Source organism: Aethalodelphis obliquidens, unplaced genomic scaffold, assembly GCF_003676395.1.
Source record: "Aethalodelphis obliquidens isolate GAN/ISIS:26980383/991018 unplaced genomic scaffold, ASM367639v1 scaffold80, whole genome shotgun sequence".
In the NCBI taxonomy this organism is placed as follows: Eukaryota; Metazoa; Chordata; class Mammalia; order Artiodactyla; family Delphinidae; genus Aethalodelphis; species Aethalodelphis obliquidens.
In genome coordinates this window covers 559,166-571,297 of record NW_020838024.1, presented here as the reverse complement: position 1 = coordinate 571,297, position 12,132 = coordinate 559,166, and the positions used below count along the sequence as shown (strand labels likewise).

The 12,132-nt window shown below is 43.1% G+C and overlaps 1 protein-coding gene across 1 annotated transcript in view; it reads right to left on the bottom strand.

Annotated features, from left to right (window-relative positions):
* Nucleotides 1–11,972, bottom strand: part of LIFR (LIF receptor subunit alpha) — an 88,263-nt gene extending 76,291 nt beyond the window's left edge. Inside the window, exon 1 of the mRNA XM_027092631.1 lies at nt 11,715–11,972. The gene's annotated coding sequence lies outside the window, so the exon portion shown is untranslated. The remainder of the gene's footprint in view (nt 1–11,714) is intronic.
* Between the last annotated feature and the right edge of the window lie 160 nt (nt 11,973–12,132).

Here is a 12,132-nt window from a genome sequence, read left to right as displayed (position 1 = left end):
GTCCTTTTTTTCTCTTGTGTTTCCCACTTAGAGAAGTTCCTTTAGCATTTGCTGTAGAGCTGGTTTGGTGGTGAATTCTCTTAGCTTTTCCTTGGCTGTAACGCTTTTGATTTCTCCATCAAATCTGAATGAGAAACTTGCCAGGTAGAATAACCTTGGTTGTAAGTTCTTCCCTTTCATCACTTTAAATATGTCATGCCACTTCCTTCTGTCCTGTAGAGTTTCTGCTGAGAAATCAGCTGTTAACCTTATGCGGGTTCCCTAGCATGTTATTTGTCATTTTTCCCTTGCTGCTTTCAATAATTTTTCTTTGTCTTTAATTTTTGCCAATTTGATTACTATGTGTCTCGGCATGTTGCTCCTTGGGTTTATCCTGTATGGGACTCTCTGCCCTTCCTGGATTTGTGTGGCTGTTTCCTTTCCTATGTAGGGAAGTTTTCGACTATAATCTCTTCCAATATTTTCTCCGGTCTTTTCTCTCTCTCTTCTCCTTCTGGGACCTCTATAATTCGAATGTTGTTGTGCTTAATGTTGTCGCAGAGGTCTCTTAGGCTGTCTTCATTTCTTTTCATTCTTGTTCCTTTATTCTGTTCTGCAGCAGTGAAGTCCACCATTCTGTCTTCCAGGTCACTTATCTGTTCTTCTGCCTCATTTATTCTGCTACTGATTTCTTCTAGTGTATTTTTCATTTCAGTTATTATATTGTTCATCTGTTTGTTTGTTCTTTAATTCTTCTAGGTCTTTGTTAAACATTTCTTGCACCTTCTCGATCTTTGCCTCCATTCTTTTTCCGAGGTCCTGGATCATCTTCACTATCATTGTTCTGAATTCTTTTTCTGGAAGATTGCCTATCTCCACTTCATTTAGTTGTTTTTCTGGGGTTTTATCTTGTTCCTTCATCTGGTACATAGCCCTCTGCCTTTTCATCTCGTCTATCTTTCTGTGAATGTGGTTTTAGTTTCACAGGGCTGCAGGACTATAGTTCTTCTTGCTTCTGCTCTGACAAAATTTTTTTTTTTTTTTTCCATTGGTCTTATTTATTTATTTATTTTTTTTTAACATCTTTATTGGGGTATAATTGCTTTACAATGGTGTGTTAGTTTCTGCTTTATAACAAAGTGAATCAGTCATACATAAACATATGTTCCCATATGTCTTCCCTGTTGCGTCTCCCTCCCTCCCACCCTCCCCATCCCACCCCTCCAGGCTGTCACAAAGCACCGAGCCAATATCCCTGTGCCATGCGGCTACTTCCCACTAGCTATCTACCTTACTGCGTTTGTTAGTGTGTATATGCCCATGACTCTCTCTCGCCCTGTCACAGCTCACCCTTCCCCCTCCCCATAACCTCAAGTCCGTTCTCTAAGAGGTCTGCCTGACAAAATATTTTGATGCTACATATCCACTGAGATATTTCACAGATTTCTCAAAAAACTCCACATGTGCAAAATAAACTCACCTTCTCTTCCAAACCTGCCCCTTGACAAACCCATCTCCATTCATGGCACCAGTCTCTCCTGGGTCACACTCAACTACTACTCCTTCTCACCCTTCCCACCTACTCACCAGTTCTACCTCCAAAACACACCTTGCCTCTGCCCTAGAACCTACCCCTACTTCCATTCCCACTGCTCTGGCAGGCTCTCATCAGCATCTCTGGCATAGGTCGTTCACATCAGTACTTAATTAATGCCATGGCCTCTGGCAGGGGCCTCCCACAGTCTATCTCTCACATGACTCACCTGGCTCTGAGCAGCATCTCCATCTAAGTCTCATCATTCATCCAAACTCCAGGCCAAATGTCTGGAGGCTGAAAGTTTGTGCCCTCTGACCAACATCTTTAGCTCAAGCGGCTACTTCATCACTCCCACTTCACCTACTCGCTGTTTTATAACCACCCACACTTAGGATCTCTCAAACTTTTAGCAACATAAGGGTAAGGCATCAGTAGATCTGTGTTTGATAGCTTTAAACACATTGAATGCTTTCTCACCATTTGAGTTTAATCAAAAGCTTTAAGAAAAGGGCATCATGGATTGAGCATGGAAAGAACAGAGTCATTACTGCTGCACGTGTCACTATTAGGAAATAATGCCTCAACATTATTAGGAAAGTAAAGACAAACTTCCAGGGCTGGGCCTGGCTAGGGCCTTGTTGGGGCTTCTTCCCCTTGGTCTGCACTCCTGCCAGGTTGCTCCCTGGTCTCTGGATTCCCAAGCCTCCATGACACAAGCTGGAGGCCCGCTTCTGAATCGTCGGTCTCACATGCCTGAAATTTTCCATGGCTCTCCCTGGCCTACGGAGAAGGTGCCAGCTGTCAGCATGGCATGAGGCTCTCTGCTGTTCCAAGCCACCTAACTTCAGTCCCACCTACCTTTGCCCTCTGACCCACACTGGCCCTGTGCTCAAGTCCCAACAAACACAGCAGGCTCTGCTGTCCTCTGTGTCACTGCACACCTTACCCTCTACCCAGAATGTCCTTCCCACCCCATTCCTCCCCGTCCATTTAACAAACACCAACTCGCCCTTCAAAACTCAGCTCACATCAGCTCAAGGTTGCTCCAGATCCAACCTTCCTCTGTGTCTTTCCTTATTGGTCCCCCAAACTGAGACAAATTTCAGTTGCCATTCATCTAGACTATCAGTGTTGTCTATCTTGTAGCAGAATTAAGAGGTAAAATATTCCTTATGTTTTTATCAGAAGCATAAAGACAAAAGGCAGATCAGACCCACTCAGCAATGTCTGTGACCTCTTCTGTCCCTGTAAGCATTTGAGTTTTTGATCCCAGCAATACAGCCCATGGAATGCGTGGGTACAGCAATCACAACTTTGACTATTTGTAAGTGAGCTGAAAAGTTCCAAAACAGAGTCACCTGTACTTTTATTGAAGCTTGCATTTGATAAAGAGTAAGTTGGCGAAACTCTACGTCTAGACGACAGTCTAAGGTCTGCAGGTCAACACAGTTTGGTTGCTCTCCCTTTACTATTACATACTTAGTACATCTCAAGAGAGATAAAGGGTATTTCTTTGTGAAAAGAGATCCCACCACCACCACTAAAAAAAAGAAAGCTAATTGCTGGTTCCAGCAGAGGCCAATGGAGTGGAATAGGCCATGGAAAGCAATGGTGTAGATGGAAAAAATGTGAGATAAAGAAAGAATAAAATGTTGGCTTTGCTAGTGGCTCCAACCTGTGACATGACTTCTACATTCTTTCTACACAGGAACAAGAAAAAATAATTTATGAAACTGTCTTCTTTTATTAGGCTGTATCAGGGAAATAAAATGCAAGGTCAGTATTTGTCATAAGGGTCCCGAGACACTTCTCATGAACACTGAGGGTGTACTTTATATCAAAACATTTACAGCTGCTGCCAAAACTGTCCCTACACAAGGAACACATTACAAAATTAATGTATTCTTATATACCGTCAAATGGAAATCTTAAACTGCAGGCTTTCTGCCCTCATCTTCAGTGAGACCACGTGCTGGAATTTCTCAAATGGGGTATCGATAAATTCTATCCACCCTAAATTTATTAGTAGGAACCCACAGCAGTAATTTTACACTAGATAATCTCAAAAAGGCATATTCTTCACAGAGGATATAGAGTAGCAATTTTAATACTATTAGCCCAGGATATTCTCACAGATATATAATGCAAGTCATCACTAAATCATCAGTAAATGTCAAGGTGAAATAACCTAGTCTGCTCCTCCTGTACTTGGTAGAACAAGCAAGAGGCAATATTTGTGTTCACTGAAAAGTAACATCACAACATAGTTTCTTTTCAAATCGCAGGAGAGGAAATGAGGCCCACTTGATTGTCAGCTGCTGTAACACACCTTTTACTGAGTGGGTGTGCCTCCTGGCCCTGAAGTGCTCTGGTCACTTTCCTTGTCATGCAAGTAGTGGGGGCGTGTCTGCCCTGCCCACTGCTGCATATCTGATGCCTACCTGCTGCCTGGGGAAAAAAAGGCCCTTAATAGTTGCTGAATGAATGAATCACATTTCATTTTAACAACTCTATAAAAGGAAAAGGGATCGGACCCTGACTTTTGAGAACTTATCATACAGAACTACGGAAACCGATAACAGAAGGAAACAAAGAAGAAAAAAAAAAGCTTTTGATTCAAAATAAAATTTCTTGGCACTGGAGAGCATTTCAGTTTTAAAGTAAATAATAACTCAACAAAATACTTCTCAGTGACCAGAAGCAATGAAATATTTTGCCAGAATGTCATAAAGTGCTTCTTACAACAGTTGATATGTTATTCTGCTTAGAAATCCTATATTAGTAGGAATACTGGCCTTAATCATAACAGAATAGTGAGGGAAAGGTAACATTTAGCTAACACATACTACTCGCACGCACGATGACGTGGATATTATATATATTATTCCCTTTTACAGGTAAGAAATCAGACACAGAACTTGTGCAAGTTCTGTGGGTTGCCTAACCAGTAAGTGAAAAAAGGAAGCTGCTCTCATTCTCTTTACTACATAATATGCTCCTTATGTTGGAAATTCAGGAAAATAAAAATAGTAGTCACCTGTAATTTCAGCACAAGGAGATATTCTCACCTAACATCTGGTGTATAGCCTTCCCGGCATTTTCCTACGTAACAGGTAGAAAACTGCACACTCCTGCTCACTCGCTCGCTCTCTCTACCTCCTTCTCCAAAAACAAACAAAAAAACCTTAGATCCACTTACACGTGCTGTTTTGCAATCTGCTTTTTCACTTTACAAATTTTGAGTATCTTTCCAAATCAATAAATACTTCTTACCTCACTGTCAATGAAGAAAGGGTTTTTCATTACAAGTATTGATATATACCACAATTTATGTAATCCATCTCCCTATTATTGAGCATTTAAGTTGTTTCTAGCTTATAACTATCATAAAGAAAGCTACAAAAATCATTTTTGCAAACTAAAGGTTGGGTTTTTGGTGTACTTTTTGTGGAGGTTACCAGAATCTGGAGATGAGTTTCCAAGCTTGGGGGAGCACCCCACCCCTCGCAATTTGAGACACCCCACTATGTGGACTTCCCGCCAAGTGAAGAATCACTGTGCAGGGAGAAAGCTACTGACAGGAATACGGTGCCCACAGGCACCGCGTAGGCGAGAACCACTGCTATAGACTGGTCTCTGTGCACACACTTTATTTTTTTTTCCTTAGTTTAAATTCCTAGTGGTGGAAATGCCTGACTAAGGGACATGGCACATTTTTGAGGCTTTCGGTGAGTAATAAACAAAATTGCCCTCCTGGAAAGTTATAACAATTGAAACACCCACCAGCAGCATTAGAAAGTGACAATCCCCAAAAACCTAATGGTTAGCTAGATTTGTTTGTAACCAACCAAATCCCTATATGGCTCTAAGTTTTAAAAATAGTGAAACTATTGATAAAACATATCTAGAAAAATAGCAAACAATTCAGACAACAAATGCTAAATTTTAAAGTACATATGTTTTCAAATACAAAATATAAAACTTAAATGACACGGATCCCAGCAGACTGAACAGAATGAATATTACAAGATCTAGTGACACCAGGCTCTGAAAATTGCCAAGCTGGTAAGTAAAACACATCTTTATTTGCCCATCTGGCTAATATTAGGCTTAATAGTTTGGGCTTTAATAGCAACATGCTCTATTGTTTAACAAGAAAAGAAACTCATGAAATCATGTATTCTTTCAAATTTTATAAGTATTATCTTATAGCTAATGTGCAATCTTAAGTACTCAAAATTCTCTTATGTATTCATTTATTCAACAAATATCTGGGCTGGGCACTGTTCTATGGAGACACAGCAGTGAACCCCACAAATTTCCTGCTGTTCCAGAGGGGAGCTTAGAACCCTGCAGTTAGGAATCAGCAAATCGTGGTTACAAACACCAGTCTGGAACTACTGGATTCTTAGGCAAATTAGAACACCTGTGGGGCTTGGTTTATCAGTAAACTTAAAGTTGCCCAGATGATCCGAGGCCCCTTCTGCCCCTTAAATTCTATACCTTCTTTGGTTTTGTCTGAATGCTTAAGCTCCTACTACTCGTAAATGCTTTGCATTTTAAGTTATATACAGGACTGTATATAGTCCTTCCTTAGAAATCAGAATGAAGCTCTCAGCCCCCTCCCTCCCAAATTTTACATCTACAGTAAAACTCTGGTGATCCAGGTAACTTCAAGGAATGATACAGGATAAGGTTCGTGTTAGATGAAGACTTCTGCTCCCAATTTTAACTGTGTGTTTGAAAAGGATCCTAAGATGTTCTTGCCTCCTTCGCTTTTGAACTGCACTATAAATACTACAGCATGAAACATGAAACAGGACCCACTGGTGTGGCGGCAGGTCTCCAAGCCTGGGACTGGGAAGGCTGGCACCCAGCTTTAAGGTGGCATGCTGGCAGCTGCAGCACTAAGTCGTGATGGTGGAGTCTCACCTCTCTCCAGCTTACCCTCATCCCCAATTCAAAGGCACATTCTGTCTACAGAATGTCTACAATTCACTGCCCCACCAGCATTTTCAATATGAGAAATGGGAAGCATTACTTCTGCCACCCCTTGTTATTTTCCACCCCATGCTCCCACCACCGCTGTTTCAACTGTCCTCCGATCCAGCGTTTCCTTGGAGAAGGCTGCTCCTGCAAGCAGTGAGAAGAAGGCAAGGGGCCTCAGTATCCCAAGTCACCCTTAGGGAAGAGCCACACACTTTATGGGAGTATTAGCGCCTTCTTGTGGTCTTCCAGGATACTGCCACTTAATAATACAGATACAGATTCTCAGCTACCGGCACGTACTGATTCCAAGTCTTCCTCTGTACCTGCCCTACAAACCAGAAGAATGGGTAGAGGCAAGATTTTCTCACCTCTCTGCAAAAGTACGTGAAAAATTCACCCACCAGAAGGTTTTCTTCAACTTCCAACATAAACGCATAAAACAGTATTTGATAAGCACAACCTTTGCTCACACGAGCAGCAGCAGCAGCAAGGACTGGTGAGGAATGCATATGTGTCGTAAACTTTAGGCAATGTAAGACAAATCTGGACCTGCTGCATCTCTGTAGTTCACAAAGGAAAGGTAAAGGTAGTAGTAAAAGTACTTTAACTCAAGCATCTAAGCCTCAATGTACCAGTGACCTATAAAACAGATGCTTGTGGGCTTCCGCAATTTGCCTGAAGACCTTTCACTGCAAGGAGAGTGACGAAAAACAAAGGTAACTTGATTTAAGATTTTAAAGTCACAGAATCCATCCTTTACATAGCATGTGCACAGAGCTTAAGAGAGAATGCTGGAAGATAAAATTATCTTATATGGGAACAACTTATTGGGTTCAGGTATCAACCAATTAGGATAGGAAATAAAAAATCAACCCCCCTCATTCTGCAAGATCACAACTCCTGATATGGAACAGGACCTCAAAAGTCACAGTTCAGAAAAAAACAACAGATTCTAATTAGGCATCTACAACAATTGCTTGGCACAAAACTCATTTCCCAAGCTTTCAGTTAATATAAAGGAACATATATTCAGAATGACAAACAGATTAGAAGTTGGGAAGAGGAAATACCACAGTTCCTGATACTCCCTAAAATAGAACACACACACATTCTTCCTGTGAGAATAAAAGTACCTGCATAAAATACATACATTTTATGTGCTCATTAGTCTGTCATCTGCCCAAAAGGATTCAAACATTCACTATACCAAAAAAGGTATCTCTGAAATTTTTACCCTTAGGCAAATGGCTAATCTACTAAAATCAAAGATGGAACTTTTAACTAAATTACTCAGAAATCACTATAATGTCCTGGAAAATTAGGCATGCTTTTAAGGCTTCATACTCTAATTTCAGGGAATAGAAATCAAATGCAACTGACTTAAAGCAACAATTTGAGAGGATGTGTTAACAGTAGACCAGATTTGGTAACGTCAAGGGCCAGAGCCAAGATGGAAAACTCAACTAGAAGACTCCCAAATCTAGGTATTTTGACCAAAACCAGGCAAGATTATTTCTTAAACTCTCTAATTATTCATTAATTCTATAAATATTCACAGCCCATTCTGACCAAGGCTGTTCCTGGCACGGGGGAAGCAATGAGGAACAAGCAGATCAGTGCCTGCCCTCCTGGAGCTTCCAGCAGGTGGAGGAACTCCACCACCCAAGGTCTCCTTCCCACTTCTATAAATGTTCCTTGACATATGCAAATACCCAGGACACTAATCCCAGTGACTTCTCTCTCCTGCCAGCCACTTTTTCATCATAAATTCCAGCCACAAAGCAACCTTTGATAAGCAAAGGTTGTGCTTATCAAATACTGTTCCTCTGGCGTGCAAGGCTCAGCCCCACTGCAGGGCCTTTGCATGTGCTATTCCCTCTGCCTGAAGTCACCATTCTCCAAAAACGCACTCAACTCTCAGTTCAAATCTCTCCACCTCAGAGAGGCTTCCAGGGCCACTCAGTCTAAAACAGCAGCCCCTACCCTGCCCCTGTTTGCCACAGCAAACCTATTTTACCACTTTTCCAGCACTTATCACTCTCTAATGTTATTGCCTTTATTGCTTCTCTGCTTTTTATCCACCTCTCTCACTAAGATGTGAACTCATTAGAAGGGGATCTGTCTGTCCTGTGCACTGCTATATTCTTAGTTGCTAGAAAGTTGCCTGGAATATAACAGATGCAATATTAGCAGTTTTGTAGCACAACGACAGGTACTGAATAACAAAGGAAAAAGAAAACACCTTAAATGTGAAAAGGTTTGTTTGGTCAGTTAAAAAAAAAAAGGATTATTACAGTTTCTTACATTAGTCCTAAAATCATTCTCAGAAATAAGCATAATGGAAATATAAAGCTTAACATTGGCTAATATTCAAATTATATACTGTATTTGGCTCAAGTGCTAGCTAGCATTAGTCTTACTTCTACAATTTACTCTGTTTTAAAAGCACTCTAAGAGACCTCAAATTTTAATTTAAAAGGGCCAAATATTTTCTAAAAGCATACTCCCTCTTAAAAGTTATGAATAACCTTCTCCCAAAGTGCACAATTTATAACCATACTATAGCAACATTAAAATATGAGATACTGGTGATAATCTACAGAAGGCAGGGATGTTAGTGCCTAATGGCAAACAAGTTTTACAACTGATAAACTGCCTTTATCTTCAACTTAATCAAAGGTACAAGCCTTTTCTCCATGTTCAAAATATTCAAACTCTTAAGAATTTTTCTTACAGATTATTCTTTTTTTTTTTTTTTTTTTTTTGCGGTACGCGGGCCTCTCACTGTTGTGGACTCTCCCATTGCGGAGCACAGGCTCCGGACGCGCAGGCTCAGCGGCCGTGGCGCATGGGCCCAGCCACTCCGCGGCACGTGGGATCTTCCCGGACCGTGGCACGAACCCGTGTCCCCTGCATCGGCAGGCGGACTCTCAACCACTGCGCCACCAGGAAGCCCTCTTACAGATTATTCTTAACAACTTATATCTATTCTTTTATTTCTTTTGTTGAAACAAAGAGCTAAGGTGTTAATCAAGGAATATGACCTTAGTAACTGGCCTTGATGTCTCATGCTTCACCACAAAGACACCAAAGATCCTTATGGACTGCTTTGAAATTATATAAAAGGAAAGGGTGTACACTGGAGAGAAGGGGCATATATTTCCTGGACATGATGCAAAGAAGTAAGTTACTACTGCCTTTGGGCCTTTGGGAATAATTGAAATCCACTTAAAAACCTCAAAAACTAATGTTTTACAATAATTCTACAGCAAAATAGTAGAAACAACCTACCGCAATGAAGAAGAGGTTAAATAAATTACGTTTCATCCTTAATGGAGTACTCAGCAGCTGTTAGAGAATGAGACATCTCTTAGGTACTGATGTAGAGACTGCCAAGATTTAGTACTCCGCAGGGAAGGGAGGGCAGGGAGCTGGTGCAGAACAGAGTATACAATGCATCCTCATTTGTGGAAACACAAATAAAAAGAACACATACAAAATGTTTATACTAGCATAGGCTTTATCTGGAAAGATATACACAGGAGTTAGTAACCCTGGGTCCTGGGGAGAACAGGGTGCAATGAGGCCTGGAGGTGGGGAGAGGTATACTTTCCACTCTATAGCTTTTTATACATACTGAATCTTCTACAGTGTGCACAGGTTGCCTGTCCCAGAAATTAATATGATAAATCTTGATGTCAAAATAATTTATACTATTGCCAACATATTGTTCAGTGAGGACCATCAATAAGCAAAAGCTTTCAAAAATCACAAAAGTTTGTTCTCTTCAACAGCGAAGTTCCTGATCCTTATTTCCCAGGAAAGAATCCCAGTCTCCACTAACTAGAGAGGAGCACTTGTGATCTCACCTATTGCAAAGCAAATAAGCCTCAGTTCAACCCTTGGAAGGGAAATCTAAATCGAGCTTGTACCTACCTAATGAAGCCTCCAAATCAACAGTTTCCCCTTGGCTCTAAAACAGAAAGTCAACGTAAAAAACAAACAAGAGCACAGTGTTTTTAAAAACACACGCTATACTTAGGTTTCCTTTCCCCTGCCAGGCTTAGACGAGGAACCCTCCGATACTAGTGAAATGTGAGTTCAGAGCTGTGGCAAAATCAGCATTTAAGGGAAGGGGCAAGCATCATTTGCACTAAACGAACGCTTTTATTTTTCTCTTCTGGGGAGGGGAATTTGCTTTAAATTTAACTTAAGAATCATTTTGGGACCCCTGACTAAATGATACTTTTAAGTCACTTAATTTTACTCCAAGCGAATTTTTTTTTAAAGACAAATCTGAAACTGAAAACGAACAAATCAGAAGGCAAACTTTAAACTGAAACCTTTCTGTTGAAAAATGTATCTTAAAAGAACACATTAAAAAAATGCAAAAAAATTCATTTCCATACAAACACCATTCGGTATCAGTATATATGCTGTATCAATATTTGACTGCAATAACACACCCATACAAAAAGGAGCACACAGGTACCCAACCGCAAATAAAACACCTCATATATTTCTGGTAGCCAAAGGTGGGGACGCGGACGGTGGAGGCCAGAATCATGTTATTCAAGGCGTAAATTCACAGCATTTGAAGCACAGAGTTTTCTGTCAGACACAACTCAGGATTCCAGCTCTGTCTTTTGAAATGACGCATTAAAAGTGTCATCCTTTACGAAGCCTAACTTTGATCGCCAACTCTTTAACTGGTTTTCATCAGTATAGCGCCTTCGGATACAAGCACATAAAATACAGGTGAATCAAATACACCATGAATACGGAAGGGACAGAGAACTAGTTTAATGAAAAGTTGAGGCACGGGGTCACGAAATCACTTGGTTGATTACATCCCTTAACGAAAATAAAAATTCAAGCTCCTTCCCATCCCCCAGGTAGCCTGTGGCCTCAGAACTCGCTGCCCTACGTGGGGTAGAAGTTCGCAGCCGGGGAGTCGGCGTCCTCTGGGAGCCGAGGGTGGCCCAAGGGTGCTTGGAGAGCGGCGCGACCTGGCGCGCCCCACCCCCCGCTCCCGGTCACTCCTCTCGGACGCTCCCCGACACCCGGGCCGAAGCCGGCCGGAGCGCTGCCCCCCGCCCCCCGCGGGCCGCCGGGCGCTCGCGGCGACGCGCCCACGGGACTGGGCTCCAGGCTCCGCGGCTCCCACTCCCCGCGCCTTGCGCCGCGCCCACCCGCTCTCCGTACTCACAAGCCGCTCCCGCGCCGCTATCTCGCCATCCCCGGCCGTCAGCTTGGCCGCCTCGGCCGCCGCCCGGGGGCTGCCAGGAGTCCGCAGTCGCGCGGGGTCTGGAGGCGTAGAGGAGGGGGGCCGGGCACAACCCGCCGCCTCCGCCGCCGCCGTCTTGCCTCCCCGGTCCCAGCGCTGGGCTGCACCAGGCGGCCACGGGCGAGGGTCGGCCCGCTGCCCTCCGCGAGCCCCGGGAGCCGCCGCCGCCGCCAGAGCCGCGCGGAGGCAACAGTAACGGCCACGGCCAGCGGCGAGACGCTCCAGCGGGGACTGCGGCGCGCGGGGGCGGTGCCTGCACGCCGCTCGGCGGGGGGCGCTGAAGCCCCGGCCCCGCCCCCGGCCCCGGCCCCGCCCCGCCGCCCACCCGCCCCCGGCGCCG